The 18,274-nt window shown below is 48.7% G+C and overlaps 1 long non-coding RNA gene across 2 annotated transcripts in view; it reads right to left on the reverse strand.

The window, feature by feature from the left end:
• Nucleotides 1–7,916: 7,916 nt before the first annotated feature.
• The window catches only part of LOC146857172 (uncharacterized), a 227,290-nt gene continuing 216,932 nt past the window's right edge, over nucleotides 7,917–18,274 (reverse strand). For both annotated transcript variants that reach the window (XR_014979863.1, XR_014979864.1), the window contains 2 exons: nucleotides 17,033–17,247; nucleotides 7,917–8,096 (listed from right to left, as the gene is read on the reverse strand). This is a non-coding gene — a long non-coding RNA (uncharacterized LOC146857172). The remainder of the gene's footprint in view (nucleotides 8,097–17,032; nucleotides 17,248–18,274) is intronic.

An 18,274-nucleotide genomic window follows, 5' to 3' on the forward strand; every position in this document is an offset into this window, starting at 1 on the left:
AAGCGCGCACTACCCCAAATAGCCCAAAAAAGGCTTAGCACAGGAGGGGAAAAGGCCTAGCAGCGAAGGGGTTAAATCTGTTTGGGGTTCTAAACCGTGGCAGGTGCAAGGAACTGAAGCTTTGCATCGAGCCTGCCTCATCCCAAACCACATATTTTTGAATTTGACTATTTTTCAGACCACCTGCTTTGGATTGGCTACCTCCAAAAAACTGAATTCACCCTCTATTCCAGATCTGGGTGCTTATCCAAATTGGGATAATCATACAGATCTGTCCCTTGATGCGTTGCAGTCATACATTACTAATACATCCTTCAATATTTCCAAATTACATTCTGAAGGATGGTTGACTTGGCAGACGAGCTCTGGGTCTGCAACCTGGGTATACGCAGGTTCGCATAGACCCCCGCTTTGAATCTTCTCATTCTGTTACTACCTACTCTGTAGGGAAGTTATGCCAATCTTGGCTGCAACATTCCACCTTGGCATCTGTTAAACTTAATTTATCTAAATTAAATGACAAAATAGATTTGAATGATTTTGTTAAGGGTCCTGTAAGTGGAAGGTCCAAAAGATGGGTGTATGCTGTTTATAACGAAGTTTGGAAATTATCGCAAATTGAAGCAGCTTCCAGATTGAGGGCCATTGATCAGGCCAATTTGGAAAAAGTTCTGGCTGTTGTCGATAATAGCATACCCTTTCTTCCAGAATTTACACATTGGATAATATTGTTTCATCTGTTGTTGATATTGTGGAGGATGACGTGTCTGTGTTTTGTATCATGGCCAAAATCAATTACGTTCTATCATGCAGTTTGCATGGACTTTGCAAACGTTAAAGGCTGGGAAAGTCCCCTGGGACTACATGAATACTTCATCTTTGTTCCTTCCCTTTAATCTAACTACGAAACAACAATTCATGTCCATGAAAGATGCAACATACTCATTACTGCATATTGAAAAGTTAGAACCTTTGCCTTTCTCTGTGGCCGAATTGAACTCAGCTGTGTGGCTTATCCACGGGTTAATCACATTGCCATTTCCTTTGTTTAAATTCAGTTTGTGCATGAAACATTATGCCCTAGGCAGATATGAACCATTGGGTACTGCTTTCCTGCATGAAGTTTGGTCACTCCCATTTACATACAGGTGCATGAGAGAAGGTAAAGAAGTTTATTTGAAGGGTGAGGAATGCTCTTCCACACCTGATCACTCTGCAGTCTGTAGGCACATCCAATTGCATGGCGCGTGCAATGTGCAAGCGCCTAATTTAGCATGCGTCCTGAAAGGGATTCCAGTGCCAGCTATTACACCCTCTTTCACGTTGTTAGCTAACGGTAGTTATTTGCTTTTAAATAACGAGGCTTGCTGCGGGATACTAGTGGGAATTCCCTACATTGTGACTGTATCACAGAGAGTAGTCTGCTGCAACAACGTCCTTTTCCCACCCCCGCATGGGCGGCTGGATGTATCCATCGGGCCTTCCATTCCAACCTTGAAAGCAGAGTTCAACAAGATGAGCAGAAAAAGGGCTCTATTGTCTCAAAAAGAAGTCGCTCTGACTTCGTCCCGTGAAACATTTGTCCTTCACGTAGCAAACACCTGCACCGGGGTGCAAGCGCTTTTAAATACAGATCTCCCACTACATTTCGGTGCCCTCATTCAAACTATATTTAATGCCTCGTCAACAACTGGCTTGGTAAATTTTTTCAACGTTGTGGGCTCTGGCCTCGTTACCTCCTTCCAAACTATTTTTGGTGTGATACCAGCATTTTTTCATTCTATTTTTTCCAGCGTCTTTGGCGGGCTCCCGTTGATTCTCCCCCTCATGGCTGGTGTGCTGTTGTTGATCTGCTTACTGCGCAATGGCTGCACAATTTGTGTCACAAGACAGCCTGTCCCGGCTGCTCCATCTTCGTAAACGGATGCTTGAATATTATGGAACATTACCACTGGCAACCCTGAGTATAGCCTATGGATTGTCCTTCCGGTTTTCCTACTTTACATGCGTGCAACCTATTTTTCATTGCCTAGATTGTCCTTTCGAATGGGCTCTGGATTTGTGCTTGTCAAACTCGGTGTCTCCTGCCCCGGATTATGATCGACTGATGAGTCCCTTAGTGGCACATGAGTTGGACTGTTCTGGTGTCAGGATTATGGCCTGTGTAGCGGCACATGGAGTTCTAGGGAATTGGGACATCGGTACAGCAGCGTATGACTTCGTTATCTTGAAGAACACGCCAGTTGTCCTCTGATTGTGCTAGAGGCCCCAGTGGCCAGGAACATGTATGTTCGTTTACCTTGTTAGACTGGATGGCGGACACTTTTGCAGACCGTTCCAATGACTTTCTCTTGGAAGCGGTCGCAACTTACTGTGCTTACAAGATAATGGATTAACTTGGATGTCGTCCGACTTCCCTTGTACGACCCACACTTTTTTTTTTTGATTCGACATTTTTGGGCTCGCTGAGCCTTTGCAAAATGTTACGACTTTTTATTTCATTTTTTTTCCCCTTCATTTTTTTTTTTTTTACGATTTTTATTCGAAAGTTTACTCCCCTTTATGTGGATTTCCAATACATGCACTTGGTTCTGCCCTTTCGAACTTGAACTCTGCGTTCCTTGATTGTATCCCTAATAGTTTGTGATCCGACCAAGGGGGGGGGGGGGGGGGGGGGTGTAGTGGAGGCAGCGTTTTAGATACATACATTGCTATGTTAGCATAAGCGCGTTAGATGTTAGAAAAGCCATCTTGCCATTTTTGCTGCTTTTGCACACAACACTGCAGAGACATATTATTTGAAAACTGCTTGCTTGCCTTTTCTTCACATGGGAACTGTCTGTCGTTCACATCCCTAGACGTGCACCGCGACCTTGGTCTGAACATTGTGTGCAGAAACACTCTGAGCCGCCAAACAATGTATGTTTTTGAGTTCAGGTTGATCGGCCCACTCTCTAGCCATAATACGTACACAGCTGCAAATACCTGAGAGTCGAGAGCCTTTAATATTGCAGTTTGCATGCATTACACACACATTCTGGAAAAGAACTTTCCAGACGCAGAGCAAAGCTGATCCTGTGATGTGATTCACCTAAGCTGATCTTTACGGTATGGGGTTCCCCATTCAAACCTAGAGACCTTCTATTAGGATTATAATACTAGCTCACTCGTGAAGGGAGGGTGGTTGTATTCCACTGTCATTTGTAATATGATTTCTCCCTTCATTTTCTATGTTATTGTAACAATGCTGATGGTTTTAATTTTAATCATTTGTCTGGTTATGTTAGCCAAAGTACTGCATCTTAGGACACGTAGTTCATAAAATAAACATTTTAAACTTTACCGTGTCTCTGACTACTCTGGTTGTGGACTGATATGAGAATAATAACAAACATGTATTTCTGATTTCCACCATTCTTGAGAGTACTCCAAGTCACTTGTTCTGGGTTGTCTAAACATTGGGAGCTCCGAGAGAATACGGATAACGAATGGGACACTGATGCTAGTCGGATTGGGGTTCTGGGTACTGAGGTGAGTTTTTGGTACACCGCAATTAACTGAGGTCCTGGTTTCCTGCGCATAGTTCTGTGCATGAGCAGAATCCCTGCAACACAACAGCACACAATTCATGGGTAGACCTAGGGTTCCTGTCCACACCAGACACCCTGGTGGGGACAGGAACACATCCACAAGTGTACCCACCCATGTCCTACCTGTCATCAAATCACCCATCCACATCCAGGTCACCCACCAACCATGATATCGATGTAATGTCCTGGTCACCTCACCGCAGCAGTGAAGGCGCGGAAAAACATGCGCACAATGCAGAAGGCAGGGCCAGCGCCAGGCATTGGCAGTGCACAAAGATCATAGTAGCACACCTCCACAAACTAGGCCTCCCCAAACATGAAGGGACATGCCATGCGCCTCTCCTGTGCTCCCCATGCACAATAACCAGCCAGGTGAACCTACACCCTGCACCACACACCAAACAAGGCAACATACACTCACAGCACTGCATGCACGACAAACAGTGTGTGCACACCAAACATACCAGTCCCACACAGATATGAGTGACACACCATGAACCACCACACTAATCAACACACTCAGGAAGTGAAGCAGTACCTCAGCAAACACACATACAGCTAACCCAACACCCACAGATGCACAAATGTGGGACCCCACAGGTAAAAACAACATGACCAGAGGACTATGCAGCACAAACAGTTGAACTGCATATGAGCAACCATGGCTGCCAAACAGTACAAGAAAATCACATATAACCAATTGGGAAACTGTCCTGAGTGGCACATTGGTCCTGTGCACAGATCAGCACCACAAAGCATAGTGTGACAAATGAAGTGTTGGGGAGGCACACACACTGGCAACCCAAGAGGACAGCTGACATGAGAGTGAAGTGGTGTATACGTCAGTAGTGGACAGGTAAGGAGTGCCCCATACAAAAATAGATGGAGTGCAGACTCACAATTGGTAGGCATCAGAAGCACAGATGGGGGATGGTATGACTCCACACCCCACATGCCATACTTGAGCCAAAAAAAGCCCCAAGTGACAGCAATGCATGAGAAAATACACCCACAATGTCAGTGTGGCTGAGCAGGTCTGCACACAGTACAAACAGCATCAAGACACATGGCTGATCAATAAAACAACACTGATTTGCCAGTCACACACTCTGCATACTCACAATTGGCACCAACAACAAGTAGGTGTCCCCCAGAAGTGCAAGGACACACCAACACACTGCACAGTGCACAACCTACAACTCCCACATGTGCACACAATCAAAAGCACAGGGCTGACCAATCCAACTAACAGTCACTCAACTCCTGGGTGATACATGTGTGCAGTTGACATTGCAGGGGAACATACACATCAACACTACTGATAAAGTCACCCCCTTCACACTGCACCCTTCTTGACCACCCAAGTGCACACATTGATATTTACCTATGTGACTAGGAAGACTGGCCATCAAACGATGAGCATACACCAACACTGCTGTGCACACATCAAGAAAGATCACACAGACATGATGACCCTGGCCAGGCTGCCTGCAATCCTGTGGATAGAATCCCACGTTGTGCTGGCAGTGCATACAAACATGACAAGTACAATATAGCTAAACAGACCAAAGAATGATTATGATAACAGTAGTTCATCAAACACCACCATCATTGCACCCCAAGCCTCAGGGTCAAGAAGAACTGAAGTGCCTGTCACCTCTGTAAAACCTTGAAAAGGTTAAACTAACCATTGGCAATACTGAAGTGGCATACAGAGCATGTGTCACAGTAAACCATATCCACACAGAAATATCTTTATTTATCAAGGACACTGACAAAGCAGACAACAGGAGTAACTGTCTTTCTTCACATATTGCACAGATAGGCACCAAAAGTAGACCAGAGCAAGGCCAGTGGCCAGTTCAAAGTGCAGAGTAGGTACATGAGAAGTTGCACAGGTAATGGGCAAACAGCAGGGAACATCAAGGCCAGTGGCCAGTACCAAGTGCAGATGAGGTACACAAGACCCTGCACAGGGAATGGATGAGACTGTACCCTGCCATGGTCAGCAACACAGTCAGGGGGGTACAATGGGCAGTCCAGGCACCGCTGTAGGAGAGACAGGTGTGTGAGGGGGACTTCCACTCAGACTTGGCAGTCAGTCGGACTGGGAGGTGGCTGAGTGTCGGGGACAGTTGGAGGACTGGACCGGGGAGAGAGAGGCCCAGCTGAGGTAGATGCATCAGTGGCTTTGAAAGTTGAAGGGCTGCTTGGACTGGGTGGTGGTGTGGCACATGGAGGTGGTGTCATGCTGCTGTGAGATACAGTGTGGGTGGGAGAATGTGGAGGGGTACATTTCCACTTCTTGGGGATTCTAAATGGCTTCCCTGTCTTGGGAGGAGTGTTAAGTGGGGCAGGCACAACAGGCACACTCTCCGCCAAAGCTGCATCAGGTGCAGCCAGTGGCCCTCCCTCAGGAGACATGCTGGATCCAGCAGTATGCTTGGCCTGGCCTTGCCTTTGCCCCTCCATCCCCTGTTTACCAGGTGTACCCCCTACAGTGTCCTCCTTTCCCTGCTTCACAGGGCTCTGAATGGGAGTTGAGGTTGAGGGTGAATAAGCCTTGGAGCTCTCTTTATGTGAACTCTTAGCAGGTAGCAACTTCTCATTGGGCACGGCAACTGTCTGCTTGTCTTTGCAAGACGCTTTTGGGACAGGAGAGTCCTTGGCTGGGGATGCCTCTGAGGCATGTGAGCCTGAGTCCTGCTTCTTGGCTTTATGGCCCTGGGTGTCGCCTGAAGGGCTTTTGCCTTTGCGCTCTGGGGTGGCTTTAGTTTTCTGTGGGGATGGTGTCTGCACCCTGGACGGCTTGGGCTGCTGCTGTTGCGTGCTGCAGATTGCCCTTGAGGTCTGTGGTGTGTCGTCAGATGTAGCCACTGGCAGGGGGGTGGCCAAAGGGACTGGAACTAGACTCTGAGATTGTGCCAGTTGAATGTCTGCCTTCACTGCGGAGGACAAAGACTGGACAGTCCGGTGTAGCCCACCCACGTCTGAATGAATGCCCTCCATGAAAGCAACGACCTGTGTCAACTTTTTGTCATGGTCTAGAAAGGCATTGATGAGAGTTGTCTGGCCCACACACAGCTGGCACAAAAGGTCCACAGACTCACCACTGATGGCAGCAGGGGAGACAGGGGCAGGGGCAGCAGTGCCTGGGGTGAAGGACACTCTTCCCTTCTTACTGGTGCAAACACAGGCAGCAACAGTGGAAGTAGGAGGGAGGTTGGGCACTGTAAGCTGTGTGGTAGAAGAGGAGGCAGAGTTCCCGCTCCCTGTGCCTGCCAACATAGATGTGTCACTGCTGGCGTCAGATGACGTTGAAGTTGGTGTCTCTGGCTGCGATTCCTCAAGCAGACTCCTGTCCCCCTTCGAAGTGCTGGTCACATCAGGGTCACTGTGCTAGTGTGTAGCAGTCGTGCTTGATGCCTCACCACTGGTGTCCGTCCCCTGTCCTTCCATGCCCACGGGAGATGCATGAGACAGATGTAGGGTCAGTTCAGTGGCATCAACACAACCATCATATGCAAGCAAAGCACTAAACAAGATGATGATATCCCTATGTTGCACACCACTCTGTGCAGTAACATTGTGCAACCTCAATTCTAAATTGAAATTTTGTGTGTTATCATGCAAACGTGGCATAAGTGAGCCATGTGATGACCACACAGCCAAATAGCCTGCCAGTGGCTCCATCTAACCAGACACACAAATCCCCCTGAGCACACCTAGGACCCCGAGGGGGGCAAAGATGTACCTCCCAACATGTTGCCACTGTCACATCTGGAGGGGGCAAAAGGGGACAACACAGATACAGACTACAACATAACAGTCCACAATGGACATGGGCTCATGTCATCCACCATGTCTTACTTAGGGGGGGACAACTACAGTTGCACATTGGTGTCAGATGTCTAGTCCTCACAATTCGGACCTCAGGCAATGCACACATTGATGAAAGCACACTCAGACGATGCACACTGTCGTTCCCTTCCATGAGATGTCCCCGACTACCCCAATGCAGACGATGCCAGAAGGCCACGACTCAGAATGCAATGTCAAGGGCCAATACTCCAATGACATGAGAAAGTACAGGTAGGGCAAATGCATGACAGCTGCACCCAACACAGAGGCCACTTACAAGCCACTGCATCACACTAGCAACATCACAGAGCCCAGCACTGGCCCAGGCTTGGAATACAAGCAGCCACTCACAACCAAAGTGACCCTTCCCAGAATACTCACCCTCAGCTTGCTGCTGAAGCTCCTTCAAATGTGCATCCAGCTAAGGCTGTGTCAAAGCTAAGATGCGGGCCTTTAGTGGTGTCCTGCTCCTGCACGCCATCCTGCCAGTCCGAAGAAGCAGCCCCAGCATCATCTCTGACACGTTCTTGCTCAGCCGGCAGATGTCATTGCACATCTTGTGACAGTGTGTGCACTGTCGGTTGGAGACACCCAGAGCCCGCATCTTGCCTGCAATGGCCGTCCACAAAGCCTTACGCTGGTAGACTTTGAGCCGCGGGCATGGGAGAAAAGAGGGGGAAAAAAATCAATGACACAGGGTTATGTACCACTATCTCTCAGTACAGGACCATGATACTAACTCAGCCCAACTTCACAGATATGTCTAGCAGAGACAATACTGCATCTCACATTGTACATTAGCATGGGAGAATCATATGAAAATGCATGCAGGTATGAGGGTGGACACAGTACCTGCCCATCCCATACACATGCAGGATGCCAGCACAGAAAGCTATGTGTAGGCTGCCCACATCTACTATCCAGTTTCAGGGTGAGCAAAACATACGTTATGTTTCAATATGTTTAGGGGCAGACTCACAGTGTCCAACATTGCGCAGCCAACAATGTCCTTGCCCTGTGAATGGCTCACTGTGTCATGGAGGTCACATTGAGGGACATGTTACAATTCCCACCCTTCTCACAAGGCCTGTCGTGTGCAATCTACAGGGCTGAGATGGCTCTTTGATGGAGAGTCCAGCAAACAACACACGTTACACTCTGTATATTCAGTGATGTGTCCTTGTCAGATTGGGCAGTGACTGTGCAGACGAGGTGGGATCACACTGAGGTCCAATGTGGGGCATCAGAAATGTAACATGAAGGGACAAATTGAGAGCGTAAACAGTGCCTATACATGCCAGTCAGCACACATGCTGGTGGAAATGGAAGGGGCTCTGCACAGAAGGACCACTATCTACTGTGGCATAGGTGAATGACCACCAAGAGTGTCACCCTCTGGTATTACAATCCTGAGCATGGTGCTGACCTATACATGATGCAAATTTTGAGTCAGACACAATTCCATCAATACCCTCTGGACGTAAACCCTAGCTAAGGCCACAGAGGAGCTTGTGAAGGACATCAGGGACCCACACAGCCATTCACACAAGCAATTACTGTCCTGACTCCTGCATTCCCAACTTGCTGCTGCACTGTATGGCTGACAAGACAATTCATGTCCCTCCAGTTTTGATGTGCAGGCAGGAAACATGTGAAATAGGCTACACACCCCTTCAACCTGGTGACAGAATGCTAGGCAGTGCATGACACAACCCCACACTCTCAGGCACATACTGCAGCAGATCAACGTCATGTGTGCACCCCCTGCACTCTCACTTTCACTCTGAAAGACTTACCACGACATTTGGAGCACCATATAACCTCCCATACTGTGTGAGCACATCGTCCACCAGGACCTCCAGCTCCTCAGTGCTGAAGGGACTGGCCTGGATCTTCTCAGTCCTTGCCATCACTTTGTCCTAGAGACAGCAACAGTTGGTGGTAAGGGGTGTCAGGCAGCAGGCTTTGGAGACAGCAGCAAGCTCTGGGAGCTGTGGAAATGTATGGCTCTCTCCCACACATATATAGCCCCCTGGGGTAGTGTCAGTGGTTCTAAGCTGCTGCAATTAATATTCCAGGTCAGCCTTTTTCAAATGCCTACCGCGATTTTCAAAATTGCATCAGTCTACCGTGATTGCAGTTCCCATTGGCTGTAAGGGCATGGTACATGTTGGTGACACACTGCAGGGGACAGGCGGTCGCTACCACGGTCGTGCATCTTTCAATTGCATCCAATGACCGGCCCCGCAGTGGCGGAGCACGCCTATCGCGATTTTCAAAATTGCATTAGTCTACCGCGATTGCGGTTCCCATTGGCTGTATGGCATGGTCCACGGTGGTGACACACCACACGGGCCAGGCGGTCGCTAACACGGTCGTGCATCTTTCAATTGCATCCAATCACCGGCCCGTGGTGGTGGAGCATGCCTACCGCGATTTTCAAAATTGCATCAGTCTACCGCGATTGCGGTTCCCATGGTCCAAGGTGGTGACACACCGCAAGGGCCAGGTGGTAGCTACCGCAATATGTGCCATACATTGCTAAGAGTGACCGTGATTTGGGTGGCGGAGCATACCAACCGCCATTTGACCATGGGTCTATGCCTATCACTACCGCAAGTGTGGCTTTGGCATTGGCAGCGACACACCGCAGGGGCCAAGCGGCAGCTACCGCGATATGTGTGCCATACATTGCTAAGATGACCGTGATTTGGGTGGTGGAGCATGCCAACCGCCATTTGACAATACACATATCACTATCGACACCGCGAGAGAGGCTTTGGCATTGGCAGTGACACCGCTGGGGCCAGGAGATAGCTACCATGATATGTGTGCCATACATTGCTAAGAATGACCATGATTTGGGTGGCGGAGCATGCCAACCGCCATTTGACAATACACATATCACTATCACTACAGCGAGAGTGGCTTTGGCATGGGCAGAGACACACCTCTGGGGCCAGCTGGTAGCTACCGCAATATGTCTTCCATGCATTTGAGCCAGTGACCGTGATTTGGGTGTCAGATCACCTTGACAGCACCTATGGACATGTCATGCAGTGTGAATGGCCAATGGCCAGTTCTCAACAGTGCACAGTAGACACATGATTCATGGCACAAGATTGTGCACTCAATGCCAATGTAACCTTTACCCCACTGCTGACTACACATGCCATGTTGTTGTATACGATTAGAAACATTGGCATGTACTCCCTCAAATGTCACTTGTGATTTTGCTGGGCATGTACACAGAACAGTGTTGTGATGAACTCTCTAATGCGTGCACATGTGTGAAAGGGCTGAGCAACTCACAGTGATGAATGTCTTACTACACAATGTGCAGATTTGACGGTCTACTTTTCTTGGCTCATGCACATACTTGTCAATTAACGCAGTCTTGGGTCATTGTGTGGTTGATGTGTGCCCAGTGTGACTTACGCAATAAGGTGTGGCAGGTACAGCAGCTAGGTAGGAGACAGTAGTGTGGCAGTTTCACACCTATGCCTGTTGGTACTACTTTCAGGACTGCCCATGCAAGGTTTGTGGCCATATCCCTTTGTGCATTCACATAGTCGGATATGGTTTGTGAGGTGCTAGCTGTGTGAAAAGTGGACATGTGTACGGATGGTGTAGCTAAGAGTGTCCCTACATGTAAGTTGTGCCGTAAGCTGAACTGTGATGCTAGTCATTGTATGCGTTGTGTAAGATGTTGGACATATCTCCTGGTGGATTGCATCGACAAGTGTCCACTATCATCTCACCTAGGAGGAGACCAAATGTGCATCGTCCCTTCATAGTGCTGGCAGACATGGAGGATGAGGAGGTCATATACGGAAATTCCATCTGGTTCGAGACACCCTCCAAGACCTATGTGCTATGTTGAAGCCCCACCTGCAGCCTCGCAGGACATATCCGGGTGCTTTCACACAAACGTCTAAGGTGATGGCGGCCCTGCATTTTTTAATTCAGGATCTTTTCAGTACACCGTGTCCAGCGCAGGTGGGATGTCGGAACCTATGTTCAGCATTGTGCTACGTGATGTCCTGTCAGCTATGATGATCTACAAGGACAGATATATCCAGTTCCCCAGGAGGCATGAATTGGCAGCTGTGAAGGTAGATTTTTATGCACTTGGGCACATCCCCAATGTTGTTGGTGCCATTGACTGCACACATGTTGGCCTGGTTCCACCACAGCCACGTGAGCACATCTATAGGAAGCATTTACATTCCATCAATGTGCAAGTGGTGTGCCAGGCAGATATGATCATCTCACACGTCTGTGCCAAATTCCCAAGCTCGGCCCATGACTCATACATCATGCGCAACAGCATTGTGCCACGACTGATGGATAATCTGCTTCCGGAGCATGCATGGATTGTGGGTGAGTACGAAGAGTCCGGTAGTGTGCTGTGTGTGTGACATGCTGTCCTCTGCAACAGTTACATTACAAAGTTTCTCTGTGTATCTCACACCTAGGTGATTCAGCATATCCCAACCGTCCTTGGTTGCTGAGCCCACCGCGGAATCCCAGGACACCAGCTAAAGTCCGCTATAATGATGCCCATGGGAGGACACGTTGTGTGGTGGAGCGTACTTTCGGTCTCCTGAAGTCAAGTTTCCGTTGCATGGAGAAGACCGGAGGTGCACTGATGTACTCGCCCAAGAAGGTGGGTCAGATTGTCGTTGCATGATGCATGCTCCACAACCTGGCCTTGCGCAAGGAGATACCCCTGCTCCTAGATGCTGATGAGCAGCTAAGGCCCCCCTGCAAACCAACCCATGTCCAGTGACGAGGATAGTGGGTAGGAGGAAGGTGTCTACCTGCATCAACAGATCATCCACCGCTACTTCACTTGAAGCTGAGTGACAATGTACAATGGAGCCTTTGTCTGCTGATGTCGATGTTGGCAAGGTGTATGTGAGCTTTGTGACCGCAGCCTGTTGACTCAGTGCTGGCTGCCAATGTTTCTGGGACAGGGTAGTTTGGCAAATCTAAAGGATGTTTATGTCGGTACTGTTGCTCATTGTAATGTGTGCAGATTGGAGCATCTTGATGACAAGTTTTTTGTGATGGTTGTGATGCCACCACCTGACTAGTGAATATTGTTCTGTTGTGTTTTCCCAGGTCCCTTCAGCCTCTCCTTGCCTACATACAATCTATACTCTAGGTACAATGTAATCCTGGTGAAGACTGCACATTCTGGAATAAACACAGAGTAGACAACGACGTGTGTGTAAGGAGTGTTTATTTGCAATGAGGACATGTGACAGGGGGTGAATATTTACAAAAAGGTGATTAGTGAAGCAGTGAGTTGTCAGTGATGGTAGATGAAACAATTGAGTAGTCACCACATTGATGTGGGGACCCAGTCCAACAAACGGATGCCATTCACAAGGCAGTGTGGGGAAGGACAGTTCAAAAAGTCAATGCAGTAGTGCAGAGGGTTGCCATCATGGCTGGCTAAGTGACTGGCATTTGGCAGGTGCTTTGCCACAGGATCCTTCCTGTGATTTCTTGGGACGGCCCCTTGATCGTTTGGCAGGGGGTCCTCTGCGGCAGGCCAGTGGGGTCTGAGGACTCCTCCCCCCCCCCCTCTCTGTGGCTGCAGGAGAGGATAGTGAACTGTCATCCTGCGGGCCACCAGAGGGAGGTGGAGGTGTTGGTTGTGGCGCAGGCCTGTCCCGCAGTACCCCCACTAGCTGGCTCAAGAGGTCCACAATTTAGCCCAGGCTAGTGTCCATGGACCTCAGCAGCAGGCGGACCTTACGTGAATCTTCCTCAGCCCAGTCTGTTTGTCCCTGGGCCCCTTAATAGGCCACTGTTGAAGTTGTCCAGGGCTATGGTCCCAGTGTCTGGCTGTCTTTGACTTCCCCTTGCCCTCCCACCTGCCCTGCTGTCACGGACCTGTTGCCTCACAACTGTATGCACCCGCCTACTCTCCCTGCCCCCCCTCAGTTGGTGGTGTGGGGTGGTCCTCCTCTGGGGCAGTGAGAGTGTTGCAGGCAACACTGGTGGTGGTGGTGGAGGCCGCACAGGCCGTTATAGCAGGGGTTTGTGTAGATGTTGGTGATGCTGCAGATGTGGTGGTATTTGTATTTGTAAAGCGCAACATTCATCCTACTGGATATCACGGCGCTGTAAAGCGGGGGCATGCGGAGTAGTGTTGGGGGTCGTCGACTTCTTGTGCCTAGGACCTCGGGAAAAGGTGCGTTTTTAGCTGTTTCGTGAATGAAACCTCGTCAGAGAGACGCAGGTAAAGAGGGAGTTCATTCCAGTGTTTGGCTGCTAGGTGTGAGAATGACCGGCCGCCAGCTCTGACTTTCTTTATACGCTTGGGTCTAGCTAATGCTTGGTATCTTGACCTCAAACTCCTTGTAGGTATGTAGAAATCAATTTTGTTCTGGAGGATTTTAGATCCGACATTGTGCAGTGCTTTGTACGCATGGCTCAACAGTTTAAATCTTGCTCTTTAGCGCATGGGAAGCCAGTGAATTTCTTTCATGCATGCGGACGCAGAGCTAAGTCTACCTTTATTGCAGACAAGCCTAGCAGCCGCGTTTTGCAACACCTGTAGGCGTGAGAAAAGGTATTCTGCCATGCCTACGAACAAGGCATTGCCGTAGTCCAATCTGCTAGTAAGTAATGTCTGGATGACCGTCCTCCTACACTCAAGGGGGATCCAAGGGAAAAGCCTTTTTAGGAGATTTAGGATAGCGAAGCCTCTTCCACACAGAGCCCACACGTGGTCCTGCATGGACAAAGTTTTGTCAATGGTTATTCCTAGGTTTTTAGCGCGCTGTTTAGGTGCTGGGGCCTCGCCCAGGGATTGTGGCCACCATGTTGGATCCCAGATTAGATGTGCCCCACCAAAAAGCAGTATTTCTGATTTCCCTGAGTTTAGCTTAAGGCAGTGTTTGGTCATCCATGTTGCCATTTCCGAAAGGCAGTTGTTTAGCTTGACCTTGGTGTCCTCATGTCTGCCCTCCATGGTAATCATCAGATGTGTGTCATCTGCATAGGAGCAGATACTGAGTCCCCATGTCCTGCTTATCAGTGCCAGGGATGAAACATAGGCATTGAAAAGTGTCGGACTCAGGGAGGGACCCTGGGGGACACCACAGCTGATTTATTTTTTCCCCGAGAAGAACTGACCCAGTTGTACCACCTGGGTTCTGTTCTTCAGGAAGGAGTTGAACCATTGGAGGGCTTTGGCATGGATACCCTTTTCATAAAGAATTTCAGCAGGAGGTCATGTGAGACCGTATCGAACGCCGCCGACAGGTCCAGTAGGATCAAGGCAACAGCCTGGCCTTGATACGTTGACGATCTTATATTTTCGAGGACCGCCAAAAGAGTGGCCTCTGTGCTGTTGGCCGCTCTGAAGCCGGTTTGGGAACTGTCTAACAGTTCGTTGGTCTCCAAGTAATTGGCTAGTTGTTTATTTACCAGTTTTTCTAGAACCATAGATAGGTATGGAAGCTGGGAGATGGGTCGATAGTTTTCAGGGTTAAGGACATTTGTTCCGGCTTTCTTCAACAGGGGGGTCACTACTACAGCCTGTTTCCATATTTCTGGGAATACTGTTGAGTCCAGTGATCTGTTAAGGATGTAAGTGACATAGGGGCATATTATCGGGGTAATCCGGGAGAATATGTAGTGGGGGCATGGATCTAACGGAGATCCTGATTTTACTTCCAGCATAGCTTTTTCAACCTCTAGTTCAATAAGGGGGACGAAATTGCCCATATGTGTCATGCTAGCTGGATGTGGGGGTAGATGTTCCCAGTGGGTCTTAGATTGGGCAGAATCATTGGTGAATGATGAATAGATTGTACTGATCTTGTTGAGAAAAAAATCATTAATCTTTTCACAGTTTTCCTCCGAGGGGGGCAGGGTTTGAGACAGGCTGGATTGTTTGCAAAGCTCCCCCACAACTCTAAACAATTCCTTAGCCGAATTACAGTTTTCTTTTATCCGGGTAGAGAAATAGTTTTTTTTTTTGCTGCTTTAATGGAGCTATTGTAGGTCCTTAACTCAGACCTATAACTAATTCTGTCTGTTTCTAGTTTTGACATTCTCCAGGAGTGTTCTAGTGCTTTGCACTTCCTTTTCAGTGTCTTAAGCTCCTGTGAATACCATTTTTCGGATGAAGTCTTGTTTCTGGGCTTGGATGTAAATATAGGTGCAAAAATATCTAGAGTCTTGGTGATTTCGGCTTCAAGTTGGAAAGCTTCTACATTTGTTGGAGGATAGTCTCGGGTAACTAGGTTGTCTGGGGAGAAGTGGGCTTGGAACCGGTCCTGAGTGACCAGTTTCCAAGCTCTATTTGTCCCTCGTGTAGGTTTAAGGGATTTAGTCGCAAACGCCGGTAGGTGGAGGGTAAAGGATACCAGCGAGTGATCTGTCCAGGATACAGGGATAATCTCCTGGATCCTTGTTGACTATGTTGGAAAAAAGCATATCTAGGGTATGGCCAGCACTGTGTGTGGGGCCTGAAATCCATTGTTTGAGATTGAGGATCTGCATGTCTTTTTCCAGTTGCCTCGCTGTGGTGTTATGTGTTTCCTCAAAGTGCACGTTGAAATCTCCTATGATTAGGTAATGTTTATATTTCAGACATAGGGGAAGAAGTTGAGTAAGAAGTTTGGCGCTCAGATCAGTTTGATGGCCTGGAGGGTTGTAGATAACTGCACCCCCAAGCCATGTGTGGTTGTTGCTAGATACCCGAAACGGTAATACTTCATGCTCTCCCATAAGTACCGCTTCGGAATGGAGACAGGTGAGGTAGTCTTTAAATATAATGGCCAGGCCGCCTCCCTTCCGTCCCTGCCTGTCTTTTTTGAGAATTTTGTATTTAGGTGGCAGGGCATTGGCAATATCGGGGAGATTGTTATCCCCCAGCCATGTTTCAGTTACAAAAACCAGATCAGGATTTCTCCCATTTAGGGTATCCCAAATGTCGAAGGTATGTTTAGGTATTGACCTTGCGTTAAAATATAGGCATCTAATAGTGCTCTGATCATCCGTATCTGTATGGAGATGGCGTAGAGACATTAAGCTCTGCCAATTGCACACATAGCAAGAGAACGGTCCTTCGGTGCTTCCTGGACAGGCCTTTGTACAAAGCGTAGTGTTATGGTTTATTACGGTGGGTGACAGCGCTAGCAGGGATTCTCTTGAATACTGTATTGTTGGTTTGGTGGTTATCTCCGTGGGGGTGTTCGGATCAGGGGTTATGGCCCCGGGTCCCGGTCGGGCGCGGACGGGCGCAGACGGGCTTGCCTTAGGCGCGCCTTATGCGCGCCTTATGCGCGCGTCCGCTGCGTGCATCCGCTTCGCGCTCGCGCTGACATCCGGAATATGAAGGCAGGAAGTGGGACGCCTAGAGCGCCGACCTGCCTTCACCTAAGATGGCGCCGCGTTTTCAAAAGCACCGAGTGGCAGACGGTAAGATGTGCAAAATTGCAATATTGAAATGTAAACTGGGGTTAAAAAGGCGTTAAAATAAAGATCTCACCAGCATCAATACATTAAAAATGTTCAAACAGGTCAAGTCAGCAGTTATGCCTCACACTCACTCGCAGCAGCTCTGTCCTCCCAGTAGGGGACAATGGGGACCTTTTGCGCCCTGGCACACCAGATGGGCCAGCATCGCGCTCCGCGTCCTCAGAATCCAGAGAGTCATCATCCGAGAGTCCATGTTCCGGGGGTGGGGTGGGAGGGGGGGGGGGGGGCAGAGGAGACAGGCTCTGCAGGTTGCTGCTATCGTCCTCTGCAGTCAGGTCTCTGTAACCTGTGGGACAGAGTGGAAATGGTCATTGAAGTGCACCCCTCAAGCTTGGTGTTAGATGTATATTATTCACAGGTTATGCACAACACAGTTTACTAGTTCTCACATTGTATGTCTGTACACTACTGTGAATCATGACATGATGTGGAGGTACATGCATTACTTGTCCATGGTGTGACATGTCAATAAATACCATGCGCCACGTGCATATTTTGTGATTACAAGGACATGTTGCCATCTAACACCTAGCGCCACAACGAATTTAGGTGAAGCATCTTTGTTTATTACTCTGCCTGGCAGACATTACATGTGAGCATGAACTAGCCATTGTTATCTCATGCATACCTTTGTCCGGTCATGTGCAAATCTCAACTTGTACTACAGACCATGCTTGCTTTGTTTTCATATGGTCCTTGATGCTCTGCCCCCATGGCACTTACACATAGCATTCAGTGCTGTGCATGATTGTGCACAGACCTTTTTCAACATGTGAATTAGTGAGTCACACTTTGGTTGCTGTGACAGTTACATTCGCTTAGCTATCTGCACACTGTAAGTGGCAATTGGATCTGTGTGAATTTTTGTGGGATGAGAGGGCTGGTGTTGTCATATGGCACCATGCTTTTTGAGAGTAATGGCTGGGTGCATGTACGGTCTAATTACCTGTTCTGTTGTCACATCTCTCTGTGTGTGTAGTGGAGGGCTCCATCCTGCGCAGGGGTGGGACAAGAGGGCATAAGCTGGCTACCTACCGGTTAGTTTTAAGTGAACAATGCAATGGATGACACATGCATCTTGGTGGGAGGGAGAGCTCCATCTTGATGAGCAGGGGAACAAGGGGGCATGGTGGGAGTAGTAGTGCAGGTTTCCCACCCACAAACATAACCTTGGAAAATGGCTACCTACCTGTTAATCTTAAGTGTACAATGCATTGGCTGACACATGCTTCTGGGTGGGAGGGAGTGCTCCGTCCTGCTCAGGGGTGGGTCAAGGGGGATTGTTGGGAGTTGTTGTGCTGGCCTCACACACA

The sequence above is a fragment of the Triturus cristatus genome, chromosome 3_2, assembly GCF_964204655.1.
Source record: "Triturus cristatus chromosome 3_2, aTriCri1.1, whole genome shotgun sequence".
In the NCBI taxonomy this organism is placed as follows: Eukaryota; Metazoa; Chordata; class Amphibia; order Caudata; family Salamandridae; genus Triturus; species Triturus cristatus.